At 39.5% G+C, this 25373-nt stretch overlaps 1 protein-coding gene and 1 pseudogene across 3 annotated transcripts in view; both read left to right on the plus strand.

The window, feature by feature from the left end:
• Positions 1 to 25373, plus strand: part of ARHGAP32 (Rho GTPase activating protein 32) — a 273441-nt gene that overhangs the window by 37867 nt on the left and 210201 nt on the right. The window lies entirely within an intron of this gene.
• On the plus strand, positions 9920 to 11758 carry LOC137771423 (pre-mRNA-splicing factor 38B pseudogene; annotated as a pseudogene).

The following is a 25373-nucleotide window of genomic DNA, read 5'->3' on the forward strand; positions in this document are numbered from 1 at the left end:
ATATTTGTTTATTTATTTATTTATGGCTGTGTTGGGTCTTCGTTTCTGTGTGAGGCTTTCTCTAGTTGTGGCAAGCGGGGGCCACTCTTCATCGTGGTGCGTGGGCCTCTCGCTGTCGCGGCCTCTCTTGCAGAGCACAAGCTCCAGACGCGCAGGCTCAGTAGTTGTGGCTCATGGGCCTAGTTGCTCCGCGACATGTGGGATCTTCCCAGACCAGGACTTGAACCCGTGTCCCCTGCATTGGCAGGCCGATTCTCAACCACTGCGCCACCAGGGAAGCCCTGGGTCTTGTTTTTGTATCCATTCAGCAAGCCTGTATCTTTTGGTTGGAGCATTTAATCCATTCATGTTTAAGGTAATTATCGATATGTATGTTCCTATGACCATTTTCTTGATTGTTTTGGGTTTGTTTTTGTAGGTGCTTTTCTTCTCTTGTGTTTCCCACTTAGAGAAGTTCCTTTAGCATTTCTTGTAGAGCTGGTTTTGTGGTGCTGAATTCTCTTAGCTTTTGCTTGTCTGTAAAGCTTTTGATTCCTCCCTCGAATCTGAATGAGATCCTTGCAGGGTAGAGTAATCTTGGTTGTAGGTTCTTCCCTTTAGTCACTTTAAGTATATCATGCCACTCCCTTCTGGCTTGTAGAGTTTCTGCTCAGAAATCAGCTGTTAACCTTATGGGAGTTCCCTTGTATGTTATTTGTTGTTTTTCCCTTGCTGCTTTCAGTAATTTTTCTTTGTCTTTAATTTTTGCCACTTTGATTACTATGTGTCTTGGCGTGTTTCTCCTTGGGTTTATCCTGTATGGGACTCTCTGCGCTTCCTGGACTTGGGTGGCTGTTTCGTTTCCCATGTTAGGGAAGTTTTCGACTCTAATCTCTTAAAATATTTTCTCGGGTCCTTTCTCTCTCTCTTCTCTTTCTTGGACCCCTATAATGCGAATGTTGTTGCATTTAATGTTGTCCCAGAGGTCTCTTAGGCTGTCTTCATTTCTTTTCATTCTTTTTTCTTTATTCTGTTCCACAGCAGTGAATTCCACCATTCCGTCTTCCAGGTCACTTATCTGTTCTTCTACCTCAGTTATTCTGCTGTTGATTCCTTCTAGTGTAGTTTTCATTTCAGTTATTGTATTGTTCATCTCTGTTTGTTTGTTCTTTAATTCTTCTAGGTCTTTGTTAAACAGTTCTTGCATCTTCTCGATCTTTGTCTCCATTCTTTTTCCGAGGTCCTGGATCATCTTCACTATCATTATTCTGAATTCTTTTTCTGGAAGGTTGCCTATTTCCACTTCCTTTAGTTGTTTTTCTGGGGTTTTATCTTGTTCCTTCCTCTGGTACATAGCCCTCTGCCTTTTTATCTTGTCTATCTTTCTGTGAATGTGGTTTTTATTTCACAGGTTGCAGGATTGTAGTTCTTCTTGCTTCTGCTGTCTGCCCTCTGGTGGATAGTCTATCTGAGTGGCTTGTGCAAGTTTCCTGATGGGAGGGGCTGGTGGTGGGTAGAGCTGGCTGTTGCTCTGGTGGGTAGAGCTCAGTAAAACTTTAATCCACTTGTCTGCTGATGGGTGGGGCTGGGTCCCTCCCTGTTGGTTGTTTGGCCTGAGGCGACCCAACACTGGAGCCTACCCGGGCTCTTTGGTGGGGCTAATGGCAGAGTCTTTGATGGCTCACGCCAAGGAGTACTTCTCAGAACTTCTGCTGCCAGTGTCCTTGGCCTCACAGTGAGACACAGCCACCCTTGCCTCTGCAGGAGACCCTCCAACACTAGCAGGTATGTGTGGTTCAGTCTCCTATGGGGTCACTGCTCTTTCCCCTGGGTCCCGATGCACACACTACTTTGTGTGTGCCCTCCAAGAGTGGAATCTCTGTTTCCCCCAGTCCTGTCGAAGTCCTGCAGTCAAATCCCGCTAGCCTTCAAAGTCTGATTCTCTAGGAATTCCTCCTCCCTTTCCCAGACCCCCAGGTTGGGAAGCCTGATGTGGGGCTCAGAACCTTCACTCCAGTGGGTGGACTTCTGTGGTATAAGTGTTCTCCAGTTTGTGAGTCACCCATCCAGCAGTTATGGGATTTGATTTGATTTTGATTGCACCCCTCCTACCGTCTCATTGTGGCTACTCCTTTGTCTTTGGATGTGAGGTATCTTTTTTGTTGAGTTCCAGTGTCTTCCTGTTGATGATTGTTCAGCAGTTAGTTGTGATTCCCGTGCTCTCACAAGAGGGAGTGAGAGCACATCCTTCTATTCCACCATCTTGAACTCTGTGTGAAATTTAAATACTTCCAGTTGGAATCAGTACTAAAACTGACTTGAGAGTGACCCCTCTTTAAGTCAGTTTCTGATTCATGAACCAGCTCACCCAAGCTCAGGTTGACTTTGATGTTTAAAGAACTGTGATCCTTTTGAAGGTAGGGATAGTATTTTATTGATTTGACCAGGGACTAGTATCATACCTGATCCTGGTGGGCTGTCAATAAAGGTTTGTTGAATAAATGAATGAATAGAATATTATCAAAGCTTTAAAGAATATTTGAATAGATTCAGAGCTTGATTTCCTTTTGTCTATGTAAATACTATGAAATAATTCCCTGTAAATTACTCAGGCAGAGTATCTCTTAAAACATCATTTATGAGAATAGCAATAACTACCCCAAAACACTGGTCATAAGCCTTAAGAGTACTATTATTTAAGATGAAGAATTATGCATGTCATCCTTTGCCAGTTTGAACTAAGAGAGTGGGAAGATGATAGTGACGTACTAGGCTGACAAGGAGGCAGTAAAATTGTTATCCTCATACATTGTTGGGGGTTTATAAAATAGTTAATCCTTTTAGAAAGCATTTAAAAGTATAAGAACCATCAAAACATCTATACTTTTGGCTCAGTGTTATAATTTTTAAAATCTAATGAAGTAGTCCAAAGTAAGGAACTAGCTATATATAGAAAGATGTTAATTGTAGAATTACTTATCCAATTGAAGAATATTATAGTGTTAAACCTCGAGTAAGTTATCTCTCTGCCTCAATTTTCTTTTCTGTAAAATGGAGATAATAACACTAACTTTCTCAAGTTGTTGTGAGAAATAAATTATATGTATATTAAAGTAGTATCTGGCATATATAAAGCACTCAAATTTAGCTGCTACTGCTGTTGTGTTTTATTATTATTGATGAGTAGTTCTCTCATTTCTTGGAGTCTTTTATGTAATTATGCTAGGCATTATGTTGGGTGAATGGGAGATAAGTAAATAAAAGTTGTGGTTCTTGTTTACAGGAAACTTAAAATTCATTTGGTGGTGAATATAATATATTTATAAATATTTTAATTACAGATCAGTATGTGTTAAATGACACAAGAAAGTTACAAAATGCTGTGAGTGCTCTAATACAAGGAAGATTGCAGATTGCTTTGGGTTTGTCGTGTTGCAGAAGTGACATTTTCACTGAGCTTTGAAGGATAAATAGGATTTTGAGAAGTAAAACTATGAGAGATGTTATTTCATGGGGCACATGAGCAAAGACAGAGATTGGAAAATAGATCACCTATGTGTGTAGTGGAATAGAATTTGGGGTAATAAAGCAGAGGAGAGAGGAAGAGTCCCCATGTTGGAATGGTTTGAATGCCAAGTTGAGTTTTTATTTTATTCATGTGACATTGCTAAATAATGGCTTTTGTGACCTGATTAGAGCTATGTTTTAGGAAGATTGAATAACTGCAGAATGATTTGCTGGAGGAAAAAGAGATGGGAAGTGGGAAGACTATTTTTTCCTCCCCTCCCCTCCCCTCCCCTCCCCTCCCCCTCCTCTCCCCTCCCCTCCCCTCCCCCTCCTCTCCCCTCCCCTCCCCTCCCCTCCCCCTCCTCTCCCCTCCCCTCCCCCTCCTCTCCCCTCCCCTCCCCCTCCTCTCCCCTCCCCTCCCCCTCCTCTCCCCTCCCCTCCCCCTCCTCTCCCCTCCCCTCCCCCCCTCCTCCCCTCCCCTCCCCTCCCCATCTTCCCCTCCCCTCCCCTCCCCTCCCCCTTCTGTCCTCCCCTCCCCCCTCTCCCCTCCCCTCCCCTCTCCTCCCCTCCCTCCCCCTCCCTCCCCCTTCCTCCCCCTTCCTCCCCTTCCCTTCCCCTCCCCTCCCCTCCCTTCCCCTCCCTCCCCTTCCCTCCCCTCTCCTTCCCTCCCCTCTCCTTCCCTCCCCTTCCCCTCCCCTCCCTCCTTCCTTCCTTCCATCAAAAAACATTTGTTGTTCACTCCTGTGCCGTGTTTTATGTTTTATATTGAGGATAGTAAACTTTATCATATTTATTGCTTGACCTGTGGTTGTTAGTGGTATTTCAGAACGTAGATGATGAAGACTGAAACTAGTGTGGTGTTTGTAGGAATGAAATATTAGATGTCAAATGCGTTACAGAGGTGGCATGGCAGGCTTGACAACTTTGTATGTGGGGTAAGGGAGAGGTCCAAGTTAAAGACAACTTTTAGGTTTTAAACTTGAGTGACTTGAGGACTTACTGCACTTCTTGTTCCTAATGCACATTGGGAAATAAAGAGGGTGTGCTAGTGTATGTGGACAAGTGGGATTTTCTATTGGATTTATTTCGTTTGCATTGCCAGTGGAAAATTCAGTTGATTCCTTCTAGGAAGCAGGTAGCAATGGGGAACTGGGACTTGGGGAGTAGGGAATAGGGGTGGCCAGAGATGTTAAGAATATAGATTTGTAATCATGTCTGCAGAAGTGGTAGATAAAGCCTGAAGTGAATTAAACTGTCATGGGAGAATGTGGGTTTGTGCTTTTAGTGGGGGTGGGTCTGGAGCTGAATACTCTTCATTTTAAAAGAGTCACTTTATTACTTAAAAATATTATATATGCCCATTATAAAAAACCTGGTGGTATGGAGGGTATATCCAAAATCTTACTACTCAAAAGTAACTGTCATTAATATTCAGGAAGATCATCCTAGACTTCTTTTTATACATATTTGTAGGTAGTTAGAAATAATTTTGGAAATTACTATTTATTGAACAGTGTATTTTGTTTCATACCATGACTGTCTTTAACAGTCCAAATCCCTCAGTTGTTTGTTTGTGATATTGAGCTCCCACAACTGTAGCCCTGAATAGGGCTAGGAGGAGTACACTCTCGGTATGTTGCAAGAGCTTGCCTTGGGGGGCAGTGAACAAGGGAGGTGACAGGAATGTGACACATGATGGAACTAGTTGGCCTCAGGGTTCCAAGTAGAGCTGTGGTATGGTAGGTTAAAGATGACTGCACATTCTTTGCTGCTCTTTAAAGGAGGCATTTAAATTATACTAAGAAAAACTTTTTTCTGTCACATCATTAAAAACAGTTACTTCTGATAGCACTTAGTGAATTTAAGTGGTATTTCAGGGTTAGTTTGTATTATTAATATTATAAAAGCTAGATTGCTACTATTGCAATTTCTGTCTTTAAGCTATATCGCATAGATATATTTTCAAGAATATATTATTCATATATAGAAAATGTAAAATTAAAATCTGTAAAGAAATATTTCATGAACTTAATGGTGTCCAATCATTTCCACTTGTATCATGCTGTTATATGCTCCCTTCTGAGTAGGGAAGAGTTTGATCTTGTTGACTAGCTATAAATGGGGAGAATGTGCTTACAGCTTAAGAATTAAACAACTTGGTTTAGGTATTGATATTTGATGGGGTTGGTTATCTGAAAGTCAAATCTTAAGATAGTAATCTCAACTAGTATAACTGGCAAGTGGGACCTGCATCTTTAAAAACTTTAAGTTTTATGCCCAGAATTAATTCTACAAACATTTTATGTGCAGGTGATATGTAGGAAATGAAGATTACAAAAAACAGTCCCTCCCCTGGAATTTATATAGTCTGAGAGGTGAGAGAAGGAATTTGTATGAACAAGGTAGAATGATAGTTGCCTAAAAAACTACAAAATGCTGTGGGGTCTCCAAGAGGGAAAAATCTGTTTTTAAAAAAATAGTGTGTGTATGTCTTGTAAGTTTTTGGGAAAAAAATTTCAGGAAGAGTGGCATTTGAGTTGGATTTTAGAGAGATGGCTTGGTGTCAACAGATTGAGGCTGGTTTGATGGATTAATGTGAGAACAACACAGGTGGAATAGTATGGAACATATTTGGAAAATGGCCAGTAGTGTGTGTTGGCAGTAATGTGGGGAATGAGGAGGATTACTTGGAGATGATGTTAAGGCTAATTTGCTAAGGAGTTTGTCCTCTATTTTGTAGGCGTTTGAAAACACTTGGAGGTATTTTATTTGAGCAGGAACTGATATCATTCAATTTGTATTTTAGGAAGGTTTCCTAGGTGGACTAAGAGATAGTTAATGGTAGGTAGGAGCATGAACTGTGGAGCCTTCAGTACAGGGACACCTCCTGGCTCTGTCACTCTTGGTAATCTGATCAATCACGGGTTTACTCATCTGCAAAGTGGTGGTAATGATAGTACTTAGCTGTTGTGATGAATAAATGACATTATGCAGTGGAGTGCTTACTGCAGGTCTTAACACAGAGTAAATGCTCACAAAAAATATTAGCTACAGAAGAATATGATTTTGGAAAAGGGCAAAAGCTAGAGGTAGAAAGAACACACAGGAAAGAGGAAAGTCAGTCTGTACTAACTAACAAGGTATATAATATGCCGGGCTTTTAAAAATTATGGAGATAACATTTTATTGCACTATTGAAAAGTCTTAATTGTGTTTGTTAGATATATGTGTGCATGCATTGAAAATAAGTTCTCTGAAAAGGCAGCTGGTTATATTAAATCTCGCCTGTCTTTGTATCAGAGTGACCTTAAGCCTGCATGAACGCATGGGTTAGTGATTTTTGTAGATACGCGGTGTTGGCGGAACAGGAGATGATTAGTAAACCCAGCTGCCTGGGAAGTCATTGATTGAAGAAAGACCATCGCTGAAGTTTTCACTCAGTGCTTCCTCACTGTGCAGCTTTTTTTCTTACTGTGTCATGAGAAATGAGAAGAGGTGGAAAAGAAAGGACATGAAAGGCCAAAGGCTCCATTACTTGGCTTTGTTGTTAGGAGTTATTCCTGAGAGAGTATAAAAGTTAGAAGGAAGAATCCTTTAACATAAAGGTGCTCTGTGTCCTCAAAGGGACTGTGAATAAATTCCGTGATTGATTGGCCTTAAGATGAGAGATTCAGGGTGAATTGATTTTACCTAAGCTTATGGGAAGAGTTAGGATTAGTCAGAACTGTGATTGAGAAAATTGAAAATTACCTTGAAACATCAAAGTCTTTGGGGTCAAATGCGACTCTGCTTTTTCTCCAGTTCATACCCACTATATCAGCAAACTCTGTTGTCCCTACCCTCAAAATAGATCTTGGCTTGGGGCATTTCTCACTTCCTCCATTGCTCCCACTGTAGCTCAAAATCACCACTACCTCCTTGACTAGACCAAGGCAACAGCCCTAAACTGGTCTCCTTGTTTGATTTGTGTCTAGCTCAGAACTAGTCTTTATATAGCAGTTGGGTTAAACCTCTTTAATATAAGCAAGGCCATATTCCTCTTTCACAGAAACCTTAGTAGATTCCTATTTCAGGTGTTCTTAGTACAACTTGGAAAGCCCTGCAAGGTCTGGCCCTATTTCTGGAGCCTTTTCTCCTGTCACTCCACTGATACTCTGTTGCACACCCTAGCCATCAAGCTGCTCTTGCCCCAGGGTCTTTGCACTTGTGGATCCCCCTGCCCACATGGGCTTTCCACAGGTACCCACGTAATTCACTCAGTTTATTCAGGTCTCTGTTCACAGGTCACCTCCTCACAGAGGCTTCTCTGGTTACCTACTGTAAAGCAGGCATTCTCCGTTCCCTTTAACAGGCTTTATGCACTTATCACTACCCAACAAATACATCTTTTAAGAACATTTGTCTTCCCCATTAGGATGTAAACTCCAAGAGAGCAGGGATTTTGTTTTTTGGAGTATTCCTACCAGCTAGGACTTAGTAAATGGCCAGTAAATATTTGTTTAATGGATGAATGATTTATAAGCAAAAGGGGATTTATATTTCTTTAAATCTGAAATTTACTGTTTTCATCAATATTTACTTATTATCAGCTATGTACTGGAGCAGGCAAAATGAAAATATGAAATATTTAAGAAAAGGAACAACTAGGGAACCATAGGATTATAATAGGACATCCAAGCAGCTTTTGCTTAAGATCGTACTTGGTGGTATAGGGGATATAGTCTTTAGAAGCTTCTTTCCCTCTAGCTGTAAATTATCTTTCTTATGACATTGTCTATGCTAAACTTGAGGGCTGACAAAAATTGTTTGATTCTTACAAATTATTTAGTAGCTGACTGATTTTGTAACTCTCTGGTTAACAGTGTGGTCTTAATCTTGTGTGATTCTTTTCAGAAATACAATTTTTTAGGTCTTATAGTATCTAGAAGTTTTCAATCTTAAAGTGAATTTCAGCTCTAGATCTTTTTGACAAAGGTTCAAACTCTCAATTCCAAATATCAGAGAACTATGTTGAATTTAAATGGCTAAGTGAGGGACTTCCCTGGTGGTGCAGTGGTTAAGAATCCACCTGCCAGTGCAGGGGACACGGGTTCGAGCCCTGGTCTGGGAAGATCCCACATGCCGCGGAACAACTAAGCCTGCGCGCCACAACTACTGAGCCTGTGTTCTAGAGCCCACGTGCCACAACTACCGAAGCCTGTGTGCCTAGAGCCCATGCTCTGCGACAAGAGAAGCCCCCGCAATGAGAAGCCTGCACACCACAACGAAGAGTAGCCCCCGCTCGCCACAACTAGAGAAAGGCTGCGTGCAGCAACGAAGACCCAGCGCAGCCAAAAATAATAAAATGCATAAACTTATAAAAATAAATAAATGAATGAATGAATGAATGAATGAATGGCTAAGTGAAAAACAAACGTTGCAAACACCAGAATGCTCTTTGGGATCATTAGGAAAACCCAGCATGCCTTAGTGCATAAAACTAATGTACTTAAATTTGAATTCTTCCTTACTAGTATTATAATTTTGCACAAGTTTTTTTAACCTTTCTTGAGCCTGTTTATCTAATGAGTAAAATGGGTATAAAATTATCTAGCTACCTTACAGGGTTGATGTATGAATTAAGAAGATATTTGTATCATATAGTTTGTACACAATAAATGGTAGATAATATTATATAATAGTATATGCATGGGTTGCTGTGAGTGCCTATGTTTTTGTATTTTGATAGTTGTGATGTTTCTAATTTTCCAAAGGTATTCGACAGTATTAACTAACATATTTTAAATCTATCCAGTTGTCATGAAATCCAGTCAATTTGTTTTACGCTTTTTATTTTAAAAAGCAGGTGTATTTTGAATTAATGCGTTATTCAAAATAGTATTAGATAGGGAGGGTGGGAGGGAGATGCAAGAGGGAGTAGATATGGGGATATAGGTATATGTATGGCTGATTCACTTTGTTATACAGCAGAGACTAACACACCATTGTAAAGCAATTATACTCCAATAAAGATGTTAAAGAAAAATAAAAAATAATATAGTATTAGAAGTTATGAACATGAGAAAGTGACATAATTTCTGCTTTTAGAGATTAAAAAAACATTTTAAGGATCAATATTTTTGAAGCTCTGTAACTGTGTGTGTGTGTTTTTTTTTTTTTTTAGTTAGTTTATTTATTTATTTATTTATTTATTTATTTATTTACTTGGTTGCGCCAGGTCTTAGTTGCGGCAGGCGGGCTCCTTAGTTGCGGCTCAAGGGCTCCTTGGTTGTGGCACGTGGGTTCCTTAGTTGCAGCATGCGAACTCTTAGTTGCGGCATGCGTGTGGGATCCCTGACCAGGGATCGAACCCGGGCCCCCTGCGTTGAGAGCACGGAGTCTTAACCACTGTGCCACCAGGGAAGTCCCTGTAACTGCGTTTTAAAATTATACTATGAAGGGGCAGTTGGCAGAAGAGATTGTGCTCCAAGGCCGCCGGCTCACTTTCTGCTTGGAGTTCCCGTGGCCCGTGATTCGGCCTCTGCTCTCGACCCGGAGTCCATTTGTTGGGCGTCCTGGTTGCCCTCTCTCACCCGGCTGGGGCACAGCAAGGAGGCCCCATCTTCCGACGGCGTCCTGTGGAGTAGGGTCCCGGACCGTTGTCCTGAAGAGCGAGATGGAGCTTGGCCCCCTCCCCCTCCTCTCCCTCCCTCCTTCCTTCCGCCGCAACGTGGCTAACCACAGCCCCGCGCTGAGCCGCAGCCCCAGGCGGCCCGGCAGCAGCAGCAGTGTGGCGCGGAGGCGCCACTGAGCCGGCAGCCTCAGGCAAGCAGGACAGCGTGCTGCCGCTGTGGAGCCACGTAAAGAGTGTGGATCTCAACCCCATGACCGGACCAGTATCCCGTCGTCGCCTTACTTCAAAGTGCAGCTCTACGAGTTCAAGACCTACCACGAGGTGGTGGACGAGATCTACTTTAAGGTCACACATGCTGAACCATGGGCGAAAGGAAGCAGGAAGACAGCTGGCCAAACAGGGATGTGCGGAGGGGTTCTAGGCGTTAGGACAGAAGGAATTGATTCTACAGCTTTTTGCCTGTTACACAGATTATTTACTCTGAAGTTAACTCGCAAGCAAGTGATGGGTCTTATAACACACACAGACTCTCCATATATTAGAGCCCTTGGATTTATGTATATAAGGTACACACAGCCCCCTACAGATCTATGGGACTGGTTTGAATCCTTCCTTGATGCTGAAGAGGACCTAGATGTGAAGGCTGGTGGAGGCTGTGTAATGACCATTGGAGAAATGCTATGGTCTTTGCTCACAAAACTGGAGTGGTGTTCTACCTTGTTTCCAAGAATTCCGGTTCCAGGTCAGAAGAATATTGATCAACAGATTAAAACGCGGCCAAGAAAAATCAAGAAAGATGGAAAGGAAAGCGCTGAGGAAATAGACATGTTGAACGCAGGTGTTCAGGGTCTCCAAGGAGATCACTGAGTCCACGGAGGTCCCCAAGAAGATCCAGAAGTAGAAGCCATCATGGGGAGGGCCATGGGTCTTCTAGTTTTGACCGAGAATTAGAAAGAGGAAAGAACGCCGACGACCAGAGCGTGAAGCCAAAGAAGGAAAAAGAAAGGCGAAGATCCCGAAATATTGATCGGGGGCTAGAAGGTAGGCATAGCAGGAGTAGGGAAAGACATAGAAGCCGTAGTTGAAGTCGTGATAGGAAAGGGGATAGAAGGGACAGGGATCGGGAAAGAGAGAAAGAAAATGAGAGAGGTAGAAGATGAGATTGTGACTATGATAAGGAAAGAGGTAATGACCGAGAAAAGGAGAGGTCAAGAGAACGGTCCAAGGAACGGAGAAGTAGGGGTGAGGTAGAAAGAAAGCAATATAAAGAAGACAAAGATGATAGGCGGCATAGAGATGACAGAAAAGATTCCAAGAAAGAAAGAAAACATAGGAGTAGAAGTAGAAGTGCGGGGAAACGAAGTAGAAGCAGGAGCAAAGAGAAATCAAGTAAACATAAAAATGAAAGTAAAGAAAAATCAAATAAAAGGAGTAGAAGTGGCAGTAGAGGAAGAACTGACGGTGTTGAAAAACCAAGAAAACGGGAACAGCCCCAGCAAAGAAAAATCTAGGAAGCGTAGCAGAAGCAAAGAACGTTCCCACAAATGAGATCACAGTGATAGTAAGGACCAGTCTGACAAATATGATCGCCAAAGGAGCCAAAGTATAGAACCAGAGAGCCAAGAAAGACAACATAAAAGCAAAGAGGAGAGTGTGTGAAAATTTTTTGTATAAGTGGATCACATTGAATCCTATAAATGTTGGATTAAATCTGCTTTTTTTTTTCCTCCCAAGTTGAGATGGTGAAGTAGTTACACACTCTTCAAGCTCCCTGTAGGCTGCATTTTCATTTCCTCTTTTGTGTAGGGAAGTGCCTTTGTAATCCCATTTATTGCATTGATGTTTTCACCCAACTGTTGAGTTTGATACATGATGCACAGATTATTCTTGCATTTTATTGTTGAATTGTTTTTGAGATGTACAGTCTGTACATATGTCCTGAAAATGTTTTAATTCCTTTGGCATGGTTGCCATGTTGGTTAAATTTGTATAAGGCAATAAACTGCCACTAATTCTATTTTTGTTTTGTAGGTGTGGGATTATGGTTTGTGTGCTGAAGTTAGCATGGCTGTGCTTTTCGTAATAGAATGCTAAAAACTTTGAAAATGGGTCTTGGATGTCTATTATAGGAGAATTACATGCTTTCAGTGTACATGAAGGCAGCAGTTGTAGGAGTCACATTCTTGTCCACTGTATATTATCTTGGAAGGCTCTTGTTAATATGTCAAACCTAATATTCTCCACAGTTAACTTTAGAGAGAATTTAAGAGAAGTTAGTTTCTGATGCAAAGGTTTCAGTTAGGCTGTGATTTGATCAAAAGTCCTTTTAGCATTCTACCTCAAAGGGACACTGTTAGTATACCTAAAATTTATTCACTAAGTTTTCCTTTTTTATTTGAAAAAATACATGACATGTAATCTTTTTCTTGAATTTTTCAGATTTTAAAGTACTATATAAAAGGAGAAATTAATGTCTAAAGCCTAGCATTCTTGCAGCAACCCTATACTAACGTGAAATTGGGAGGGGGGGGGCGCAGATGAGTAGAGAAATAGATGTAAGCCTCAAGCTTCCAAAGCATTTTTATAAATGGAAAATACTTAAATTATGAAACAGCTTGATATAGTGTCCTTTTTTTAAATTCAAACTTTTTTTATTGATAATGAAGATTGCTGTTTGAGGTTTTAAACTTAATCTAGAACAGAGAAGTATTAAAAGTAATGCTATGCTGCATTATTTAAGATTATCAGCAAATTATTTGATAGATTGTTCTAATGACTTGTATTCTGATTACAGAGAAGGATCGTGAGTGTGGAATAAATACTGGATTAAATCCTTTAAAAAAAAATAAAATTATACTGTGGCTGTGCCTGGTCACCTCATGGATGTCAGTGTAGGACCAGTGCACAGAATGGCTCAGTAAAATAAAATCACATATTGAAGTTTTCAAGTAGCAGATTCCAGCTTTATTAGATAATCTTTTGATGCTTCTACAAGCTTTTTTATGGTTAACATTTTGCGGTGTAGTTTTATTCCTTAGATGCTTTTTTAGTCTTCCATCTCTCAGGTGAGATAATTAGCTTCATTCCATGAAATACGGATTTTAATGAACCTATAGGCAACAATAAGAAGAACATTATTTCTCCTGAGTCCTCTGAATATGAATTGAGAAGGCAATAAGATGTACATAATAGACTTATAAAAACAGTGCTGCAGTAATGACTGATTTTAAAATATCCAGTTATATGCAGTTCATTTGATATGGCAGTTATGGCAATATTCTGGTCATTGCCTATAGAATATATTTGACCTAGAAACTCCCTCTGAGTCTTCATACGCTACCCCCCTCTCCTCTCCAGCTGTGTAGAGAAATATAAAAATATATGGTTAAGCAGAGTCAGTGGGTGAGAAAATGGAATAGACACTCAGGAAGTAGGCAGTTAACTTGAAAGCTGCCTTAGAATAAGCTGAATGTGCTGTGTAGGAATTTTGCAAATTGTCATTAAGATTTGTGCAAATGTAAATGCAAATACTGGGTTCTTCTGATAGTTTGCTCTTTCAAGTACTGTACACAGGGGTACACTGCTGGAGGCTACTGCAACAGAAGTACCGGTTGAGCTATATAGTCTTGTTCAAAAATATAGAGAACTGGAGAGTAGTAGCAGGGAAAGCAGTCCAGCAGGGAGCAATCAGTGTTTGCTTAGAGGAAGTCATTCGACAAAACTTGGCTAAAAAACAGGTTGCAACTGCAACCTGCCTGCTTTATCTGTGTGAAATGATTTATCATTCTTTTATTTGATGTCTGCATATACAAATATAAAGGTGGTCAGTCACCAGTGGTCACCTATTCTACATAGCAACTCACACATTGTGTGTGAATGTCGGCAGTGATTCACCAGGCAGCGGCATGAAAAGGCCGGACTCAAACGTGTCATCTTTAAAGGAACTTCAGGTAGTAAGCATGGAAACCTTGTCCATTATAGCAAATCAGCAAAAGGTTATATTATTTTTTTCAATTTGTGCATTAATACCTGCTGAATAACTGTACTGTCAAGTACAATAAATAAATATGTCATCACCATTTAGTGGTAATGCAAACCTAGCAAGAACTGATAACCAAAATCAGGAATATTTTGAAATACACTAGCCATTTTAGTTGATCTGTTATCTTAACTGCTTTCAAATTAAATGCAAATTTCTGGGAAAAAAAAAAGAATAGGGATCTTGTAAGTAGAACCCTATTTCATTATTTGTATACATTTTTACTGAACTGGAATAAAACCAGCTAATGGTAGGTTAGTAAGTCACAAACACTCTATCGAGGTACAGCTGATGTCAGATGTGAGTTAAGTAGCTCTAAATGTCTTTGAAATTTCATATCTGTCTTAAAAATCCAGATGACTTTTACAATGCCCACACCATAATATATTTAAATTTATATAAATATAACAGTGTTTAAAATTACCCCTCCCCTGAAGATGTGCCGTTTTAACTTTTTGTATTCCTTGGCACTTGTTATAGTACTTCCATTTTGAAAAGTGATGTGAAGATGGTAGCTTTTTGATTTAATTATCTGTTTTAAAATTTATTAGTTTGAAATGTCCCACACGAGGAAGTACAATCACCATTCACTTTTGAAGTCTGTGGTTGGGTGTACAGGCAGGTACAGGTCATTTTAGATAAAAATACTGTTATCTAACACTGAAGAAAAACCCCACAATTCTTATCAAAAAAGCAAATAAGGCCAGTTTTTAATTTCCAGTTAAAAAGGTGAACTATCTTACTAGTGATTCAAAAGTTGGACATGAATTGATACTGGTTGTTGGTACACTTTTGGTAATAATAGATATAAATCTTTTTCAAGCAGAAGAAAATGTAAATAAAAGGAGAAATAAGCCAATCTTATTTATATGTAGGTAAGATATATAGCATTCAGGGACTTCCCTGGTGGCCCAGTGGCTAAGACTCTGCACTCCCAGTGCAGGAGGCCTGGGTTTGATCCCTGGTCAGGGAACTAGATCCCGCATGCTGCAACTAAAGATCCCGCGTGCCGCAACTGAGACCCGGTGCAGCCAAATAAATAAAATAGTAAATATTAAAAAAAAAAAAAAAGATATATAGCATTCAGAACATGAAAAGAGTTGTTAAAAAAAGCTTCAAATAAGATCTGTCAGAACCACTGAACAGTGCGCTCCTTGTGAACGATATTTTCATCATCCGGATTGCGAGTGTACACAGTTAAGATAAGAATAGCTATCTTGGAGTAGTTTCTCTTTGAAAAACACCAGTGCTCTTCAGAATGTATTTGTTTTCCATTATAGTCTTCTTTTATTATTTTAAAATTTTAGAATTTATTTTTTGAATAATAAATACATTCAGATGTTCAAAATTCAAAGGAAATAGCAGAGTTTATAATATTCACTCCTTGTGTCTCCATCTAGAGATATTTTAAGCATCTGCAAGTATGAGTATAGTTATTTAACATGTATATGTTTTTCTTCTCCCTCCTTTAAGCAGAAGTTCTAACCTACTGTATGTATTGTTCTGTACCTTGAAAACATTTTTTTTTTTTTTTTTTTTACATCTGTATCATTATGTAAAGTGTCTCCCTCATGGTTCTTTTCTTAGGACTGCCTGGTATTTTCTTGTATGGCTGTATCCCATTCTTTTTTAACCAGTGCCTGTTGTTATACTTTCAGATTGTTGCCTTATTGTCTTGACTCCACAGATATTTTAGTGTTGAAAATCATTTGTTTCGTACTTTCAGGCAGAAATGTTTCGGAGTTATGAAAAGAATAAAGACTGTTGGGAGCTGGGTGAGGAAGGGTAGTCCTCAGCTAGTTTTTGATTGTTAAAAGAGTTCATTTAAGGACTTTTAAAATCTGCTTTCATTCATGTCTGTACATAAATGATAGCATTCTACAGAAAGGGCTTAAAAAAAACTTGAACAGCCCCAGGCAACATTCAAGCATCCACTGGGAGGACCTTGTGTCATAGAGCCAGAGATCTGGGTTTTTATTTCCATTGAATTGGGACTGTGGGCAAGCCTGAAATTCTGAACTGACTATATCTTTTTTACTTTACTTTCTTTATATTGTTTTGTAATAATAATAATAATAAACCCCTAGTTGTAAACAGTTCAGACAGTGGTTCCTATATTCATTCTCTTGCTTCCCTTTTAATATAGTTTTATTGCATCTATATATTCCTAAGAATATTTTATTTTTAAAAAACTAGTTTTAAATTTTATAAAAAGATTATGATGCTCTGTCTAATCTCTAGAATTTCTTCCACTTAATATTACATTGCTAAAATTCATCTATATTATTACTTGTCACTAAAATGTATCCATCTTATAATGTATGTATATCTCATTCTATGATTATGACTACAATTTATTTATCCAGTTTTCTGTTTGTGGACATTTGAGTTGTTTCCCAGGTTTTGTTATTGTGAACAGTGCTTCTAAGAATATTTTTGTACTTGTTTTCTGTTGTACTTGTGCAAGAGTTTCTCTTAGGTATAGACACTAGGTAGGTGTATAGCTAGGAAATTAGGAAATCCTCAGGTATGTACCTAGGACATTAGTTGCTAGGCATATGTGAATGTTCCACTTCAGGAAGTAATGCCAGACTGTTTACCAAAGTGCTTGTACTGCATGCAACAATTAAGTTTCTATTTCTGAGTTGTGTGTACAAATTGGGTTCCTGCTCTCATGGGAATTGTATTCTAGTTAAATAAATACAAGAAGATAATTTCAGAATTGGTGCAGTGTTATGCAAAGGATAGATAATGTTGGGAGCTGGGCGATGGATGGTCTTTAGCCAGTTTCTAATCATTAGGAGCAAAGAGTGATGGCAAGTGATTAGGAGGGTTTGTTTTAGTTACGGAAGGCCTGGGGTGGGGTGGTCATTTGAGGTGAGACCTGGATGAAGAGGCAGCTGGGTCAAAATCAGGGACCCCAGGAGTAGAGAGCGCAGAGGCACTGGGGAAGGAACGAACAGGGTCTGTAGCAGGTGCAAAAAAGCTACTCTGGTTGGAAAGCAGTGGACCAGGAAGGAAGTGAGAGGTCAGCAGAGCTGGAGCATGACAGGGCGGTGAAGAGCCATTAGAAATTAAAATAGATGAGTGATGTGAGCTTATTTAGATTAAAAAAATATATATTTATTTATATTTATTTTGGCTGCTCCGGGTCTTAGTTGTGGCACGCTGGATCTTTTAGTTGCAGCATGCAGACTTCTTGGTTGCGGGCATGCGAACTCTTAGTTGTGGAATGCATGCGGGATCTAGTTCCCCGACCAGGGATCAAACCTGGACCCCTTGCATTGGGAGTGTGGAGTCTTACCCACTGGACCACCAGGGAAGTCCCGCTTATTTCTATTTTGAAAATATTACTCTCACTACCATTTTGGTAATGAATACCAGATCATGATGTGCAGGAATGGAGAAAGGGAGATGGGTTAGAAGCAAATGCTAGTCCAGTTGAAAGATGCTGATGGCTTAGACTAAGGTAGCAGTGCAGAGGAGAGAGATAGTGAGGTTCAGGATATGTCTTACAGGTAAAGTGACAGGATTTGCTGGTAAATTAGTTCTGGAGTTTTAGGGAGATAGAAGCTTTTAATTTCTAAAACATGGTCTTTAAAACCAGTATGTTATTAATTCAGAAGCTTTGTCTCTGCTCTAAATAATGTACTCAATGATTTTAGTAGAGTTAATTGATTTTCACTCATCACTTGAATCTGTTTTCTGGGATGTTGCAAATGTTTGCTGCACAGGTGTTAAAACTGGTTCCTGGTCTAGCTCCAGACCTTTCCTGTGCACTTCTATCACTGCAGTCCCTTTTCTGGCCTCTACCTGGGGACATCTGTCCTTGTTCCACCAGCCATTTCTTGTTCTTTGTTCTGCATTCTTTTTTTTTTTTTTTTTAAATTTTTTTAATTTTTGGCTGTGTTGGGTCTTCGTTGCTGCGCACGGGCTTTCTCTAGTTGCATCGAGCGGGGGCTGCTCTTTGTTCCAGTGTGCGGGCTTCTCACTGCAGTGGCTTCTCTTGTTGCAGAGCACAGGCTCAAGGCCCGTGGGCTTCAGTAGTTGTGGCTCGCGGGCTCTAGAGCGCAGTCTCAGTAGTTGTGGCGCATGGGCTTAGTTGCTCCGCGGCATGTGGGATCTTCCCGGACCTGGGCTCGAACCCATGTCCCCTGCGTTGGCAGGCGGATTCTTAACCACTGCGCCACCAGGGAAGCCCCTGTTCTGCATTCTTGCTGTCACACTTACTTTGCAGGGATGTGCAGAAGCTGCATCATTTGGATTAGGGCCATGACATCCAAACCTGAAACTGTGGCTGGTAGGTTGGGTCAGAACAGCCTGAGGCCTTGGAGATTTGGACTGAGGAAAGTAGTTGAGTCTTAACTGTCAGAATTTCTGCAGAATCCAATTACTTTTGTTTCTGTGAAATTAGAATTGATAAGATACAGCTGATTCATAAACTGATGTTAGGTTCAAACACATCTTTTAATGTAGCCTTTACATTTTAATCAGATTCTAGTTTTTGTAAATCACATCATGTTGTACTTATGCTCAGAAATTCTGTAATTGTTTGTGACTGGAGACTCTGTACTCCAATAATATCACTTATTCCTGCTTCTCTTTTTATATTACCACCACGCAGGGCTGGTTTTCTCTTATTTGAAGACCAAGTTCAATGGTACTTTTTACCCACACACCTGCATTTGTGTCCATGGTGCCCTGCCACTTTACCAGTCCTTTAATTCCAGCTGATAACAGCAAAAGTGGTACAGACCTACTTTTGCTACGGATGATGGAAGTTTCAGAATAGGTTATATTGCTACACATATAGCATCTAAGGGTAGGGGCTCAAGCAAGAGCTCGGGGAGGGGCACAGGAAATGTGGACTGAGATTCTACAGAGCAAGGAAAGTCATGGCAGGTACCATGTTGGGTAGCTAGTTGAATCGGTAGGGGAATGTCTGGAAGGGGAGATTGTATTGGTGTCTGGTGGCTGCTGTAACAAATGACCACAAACCTGGTGGCTTAGAGCTGCAGAAATTTATTCCCTCACGGTTCTAGAGAGCAGAAGTCTGAAATCAAGGTGGCAGCAGGGCCACACTCCCTCCACAGGTTGTAGGATCCTTTAGCTCTTCCAGATTTTGGTAGCTCCAGGCTTCCTTGGCTTGTGGCCACATCACTCTTGTCACTGCCTCCATCTTTACATGGTCTTCTCCTTTGTGTCTTAATCTCCTCTTCTGTCTCAGAAGGATGCTTATAACAGGATTTAGGGCCCACTGGAAATACAGGATGATTTCATCTCAAGATCTTTAACTTCAAAGGTCTTTTTTCTAAATGATGCAACGCTCACTGCATATGAATATTAGGACATGAACATATCTTTTTGGGGACCACCATTCAACCCACTACAGTGATCAAAACCTGTGAAGTCCTACTTTAAACCTAGAAAACTAAGGTAATGATCAAGTGGGGAATCAAAGATAGAAACAACTACCTTTGGGTTTTGTTTGTTTGTTTTTCCTAGAACACATTTATCCTGACAGAGCCTCCCCTTTAAAGAAGCATAAAATTCATAAAGCATAAAGTTCATAATGCTGAGTACGTCTCCCCATTCCACTCTGGAGAGGTGGTTTAGTTAGTATAAAAGTGGCCAGATTCGTTCAGGTAGAAGATTAAAAATAAATAAACGTTTTTCTTTTTTGAACAGCTAGTATGGAGATCTTTGGGAAGAATTTCCTAGAATGCTGTATATGTATATATATGTATATACATATTATATATTTACCATTCTTTCTGCAGATATTTCAATTATATTTATTTTTCTCCACTTCGTAAAAGGTTTCAAAACATAAAGCACAGAGAATCACAGCACTTAGGTGCCCATCATCTAAACTTAATAAAATTTTGCATTTTGCCATATTTACTTTGGATATATATTTTTAAGAAAAATAATGTAGATATAGTAGGCTATTCATCTTACATATATATTTTATAATCTTAAAATTATTTGGCACAATGCTTTGACTACATTTTTGGGTTTAGTTATTCATAATTCATATTTTGTACTATGTGTTATTAGTGTTGTCAGCAGGACTTCTTTTAAATCAGTATTTAACTGTGGGTGTTTTGAAGTGAGATAGTTTATAGTTCTGAAATAGTATATAATGTTTGAAATTGATTAAATTGATTCTTAAAATCTTGGGGCTTCCCTGGTGGCGCAGTGGTTGAGAGTCTGCCTGCCAATGCAGGGGGCACGGGTTCGGGCCCTGGTCTGGGAGGATCCCGCGTGCCGCGGAGCAGCTGGGCCCGTGAGCCACAATTGCTGAGCCTGCACATCTGGAGCCTGTGCTCTGCAACAAGAGAGGCTGCGACAGTGAGAGGCCCGCGCACCGCGATGAAGAGTGGCCCCCGCCCGCCGCAACTGAGAAAGCCCTGGCACAGAAACAAAGACCCAACACAGCCATAAATAAATAAATAAATAAATACTTTAAAAAAAAAAAAGAAAATCTTATTTGAAAACTTTAATGTTCGATAACTTGTCAGTTATCAAGTAGTAAACTCTCTTGAACTCTTGCAATAGCTTTATAGTTTTTTGTTTCGTGTTTTCCAAAAATTTTGAAATGTTTCAAACAAACAGGAAAGAATAGAGAGAAACATAAACCAACATACCAGCTTCATTAATTCCTTATATTTTACTAACTTGCTTGATACTAAAAAAAATAAATAAATAAAACATTACATATATAGTTGAACCCTTGATGTTATTTTCCTTTCTTCTTACCTAGAAGTAACCATTAACCTGAATTTGGTACACTATCATACTCATTCATGATACCCTTTCTATTAAGTACATACATCTAGCCATAAATAATATGTACCGTTTCTTGGTACATATTACAACTATATAACAAGTATCATATTTATTACTCTGCAGCTTTTTTCTCATTTTTAAAATTTATTTATTTATTTATTTATTTTTGGCCGTGTTGGGTCTTCGTTGCTGTGCGCAGGCTTTCTCTAGTTGGGGTGAGCCAGAGCTACTCTTCCTTGCGGTGCACGGGCTTCTATTGCGGTGTCTTCTCTTGTTGCAGAGCACGGGCTCTAGGCGTGCGGGCTTCAGTAGTTGTGGCTTGCGGGCTCTAGAGTGCAGGCTCAGTAGTTGTGGTGCCCGGGCTTAGTTGCTCCGTGGCATGTGGGATCTTCCCGGACCAGGGCTTGAACCCGTGTCCCCTGCATTGGCAGGCGGATTCTTAACCACTGCGCCACCAGGGAAGCCCCCTCATCATTTTTTGATAGTCATGTAGCTATATGAAGATACAGTTCATTTTAACTATTGTGTATATTTTCACTGTGTGAGTATTCCACAATTACTTCATCCATTATCTCAGAGATGTTTAGATTATTGCAAATTTTTTGATGACTCTGCTGCATGGAACAGCCTTGAACGTTTACTTCTGCGTGAGTTTGTTATGGTGTCCTAAAAGTGAGTTGCTGGGTTGAAGAGCATGTGTAGCCTTAGGTTTAGTAGGTTTAAACAAATTGATCTCTAAAAGGGTTGTACCCATTTGTACTCAGACCAATTATGCATTAGAATTCCTGTTGTTTTGTATTCACTGCCAAGAATAGGTTAGTTCAGATATCTTTTTATTATGGACATTTTCAAATATGTACAAAAGTAGAGAGTAAATATAATGAATTCCCACGGAACCCTCACCTAGCTTCAACAGTCTTTAATATATGACCAATTTTCCTTTATCCACAAAGCCGCTCCTACCACCCAGGATTGTTTGGAAGCAAATCTCTGCCGTCGTATCATTTCATCAGTAACTATTTTCATACACAATGCCTGTCTTCAGAAGATAAGGACTCTTTTTAGTAGCATTGGTATTTAGCATATATCTTTTTAGATTGAAGTATAACTTTTATATAGTAAAATGCATGTCTTAGGTGTACTGTTCTCTGTTTTGATAAATGCATATATTTGAGTAATTCATAGCCCAGTCCAGAGCAAGTCCATCCCTCCAGCTGGAAGAGATCTGTGCAGATCTGACCTCTGTGAGGGAGACAGAAGTAAAGGAAGGTGGGTAGGAAAAGCCCCAGACTGTGGCATAGTTTTCAGAGTTTTGGCAAAGCCAGTGGGGAACCATTGAGCCAAAGTTACCTGTCAGGGGAGCCACATGGTTCCCAGGGACAGGCTTGCCTTTATATCCCTGTGGCACTCAGTTCTTGTCTGGGGGCAGCCGGTGAGAAGACTGGTGGACAGAATTCCAAAGACAGCCCCCAGGATTCCTGTCCCCTGGCTGTTCTGTCAAACACTCATCTAGGTACTGTTGTGAAGGGATTTTTACAGATGTTAAGTCCAAGTCAGTTGACTTTAAGTTATGGAGATGACATAGGCCCTTTAAAAGAGAGTTTTCTCAGGTTGGTGACAGGAGGGGAAGTCAGAGAGATTTGAAGGCAAGAAGGATTAGGTGTGCCGGTGCCGGCCCAGAGGTAGAAGGCGCACAGGTGAGGAAGAATGTGAGTGTCCTCTAGAAGCTGAGGGTGACCCTTGGCTGACCGCCAGCAAGGAAACAGGAACCTCAGTCCTGCAACTGCAAGGAACTGAATTTGGCCAACAACCTGAATGAGCTTGGGAGCAAATTCTTCCTAGAGCTGACAGCTGAGAGTCAAGCCTGGCTGACACCTTGATTTTGGCCTTGTGAGACCATTTATTAATATTATCACTGATCTCATCAGAAAAGCTATCAAGCTCACAGTGTCAGATACAAATTTTTCCAAAAATCTAACTTTACTTGAAAGTTCAGATTTTATCATTTGCCACAGACACAATTTTATTCCTTGAAGTGAGAGACTTGCTTCATTTCTGAGAAAATTCCTGACAAATATGGTTTGAGTAACCGTAATTGGTTCTTCTTTCAAATAAAAATGTCATTCAGTGAAGAATGGAACTAGTTCATCCCTTATTGCAGTCACTCGAGTGATTTCCTCAGACACCTCAATCTGTTGTGTATTGAAGCCTGAAGTACTTTATGGGTACTTCCCATGTCATCACACAGAATATTAAAGAGATACATCGATTCACGGGTCACAGTTGAATACGATTAATAATTTTTGCTGCTTCAAACGTATTTTAAATGAAAGTAGATTTTGCTTTTTGGAATTGTGAGTGCATGTTAGTGAAGAATACGATGACTTGCTATAGTTTATTACACTGCCTTTGTTCATAGTTACACCAATATTTTTATGTATCTGCTTTTACACCATCATGCAACACAGTGACAAGGTGGTAAGTTATTATGAAAATAGTTTTACCGTGCCAGACCCCTGAAAGGATTTTGGGGATTCTTAGCTATACAGGTACACCTTGTTTTATGGTGCTTTGCTTTATTGTGCTTCACAGATAATGGGGTGTTTTCAAATTGAAGGTTTGTGGCAACCCTGTATCGAGCAAGTCTACTGGTACCAGTTTTCCAACAGGATTTGCCCACTTTGTGCTTCTGTGTCATATTTTGGTAATTCTCACAATATTTCAGACTTTTTTGTTATGGTGATCTGTGATCAGTGACCTTTGATGTTGCTGTTGCAAAAAGATTATGACTTGCTGAAGGCTCAAACGATGGTTAGCATTTTTTAGCAAAAAAATTGATATTAAATTGATCAAATATTAGTTAATTACATTTTTTAAGACATAATGCTATTGTGCTCTCAGTAGACTGCAGTTTAGCGTAAACATAACTTTTATATGCACCAGGAAACAAAAAACGTTTGTGTGACTTGCTTTATTGTGAAATTCGCTCTACTGCAGTGGTCTGGAACTGAACCCGCAATATCTCTGAGGTATGCCTGTACGTTGGGAAATGCTGCCCTACATCTTTTTGTCTTGTCAGTTCTTCAGTTTTAACCATCTAGTGGGTGTACAATTGTATCTCGTTGTGGTTTTAATTTTCATTTCTTTCATGACTAATGAGCATTGAGTACCTTTTTATGTGCTTATTGGGCACTTGGATATCCTCTTTGTCGAGGGCCTGTTGTCTTTGAAATGCCTCTTCTGGACCCTCTGATGGAGGTAGACAACCTTGGAAAGCCCGCTTTTAGACCCAGCACACTTAACATTTTTACTGGGCATCTGCAAGTCAATTAGGAAAAAAATGTCATTTATTCAGTCATAGTTTGTAATTTTTTTTGTTTTTAAAACTTTTTATTGAAGTATTAACATCAGTTCAGCAAGGTGCTTTTCATATTTATTAATCTTTTAGTTTTTTAAGTTACTGATTTTCCGTTTTCTATTTCATTTATTTTTGCTTATCTGCATTATTTCTTTCTACCTATTTCTTCCCTAGGTTATGAGTGGCAATTTAGATGATTGATTTCAAGTCATCTTCTTTTCTAATTTAAGCATTTAATGCTATAAATTTCCCTCTAACCACTGCTTTAACTGGATTTTACAAGTTTTGATGTAGTATATTTTCTGTATTGTTAAATTATGAAATATTTTAAATTTCCTTTTAATATCTTCTTTGACCCATTGGCTATGTATATGTTGCTTAATTTCCAAATATCAATATTTGAATCTTTTCTAGATATCTTATTACCGATTTCTAATTTAATTATGTTATCAGAAATTTTACTCTGTAAACTAAATCTTTTGAAATCTGAGCCCTGTTTTATAGCACAGCATATGCTCCATCTCAGTGTTATGTTCCACATGCATTTGAAAGAATGTGTATTCTGTGTTTGTAGTGTTCTATTAATGTCCATTAAAGCAAGTTGATTTAATTGTATATTATCCAGTTTTTCTATATCATTATTTTTTTGTCTAGGATTTTCTAGAGAGGAAGAGAGGTGTTAAATTTTCTAATTATGGTATGGATATCTGTTTTTCCCTTTATTTCTGCAGGTGTACCTCAGGTTTTGCGGGTTCGCTAGACCACCATAATAAAGCGAATATTACATAAAGTGAGTCACATGAAGTTTTTGGTTTCCCAGTGCATATAAAATTTATGTTGACACTAAACTGTAGTCTATAAGTGTCTAATAGCATTATGTCTAAAAAAACAATGTACAAACCTTCATTAAAAAATAATGCTGTTGAAAAAAAATAATAATAATGCTGTTGAAAAAATGGCTCAGATATATCGACTTGCTCCAGGGTTGCCACAAACCTTCAATTTGTTAAAAACACAGTATCTGCAAAGCACAATACAGGGAAGTGCAATACAATGAGGTATGCCCATATTGGTGTTTACTTCAT

The sequence above is a fragment of the Eschrichtius robustus genome, chromosome 11 (genome assembly GCF_028021215.1).
Source record: "Eschrichtius robustus isolate mEscRob2 chromosome 11, mEscRob2.pri, whole genome shotgun sequence".
Taxonomy (NCBI): domain Eukaryota; kingdom Metazoa; phylum Chordata; class Mammalia; order Artiodactyla; family Eschrichtiidae; genus Eschrichtius; species Eschrichtius robustus.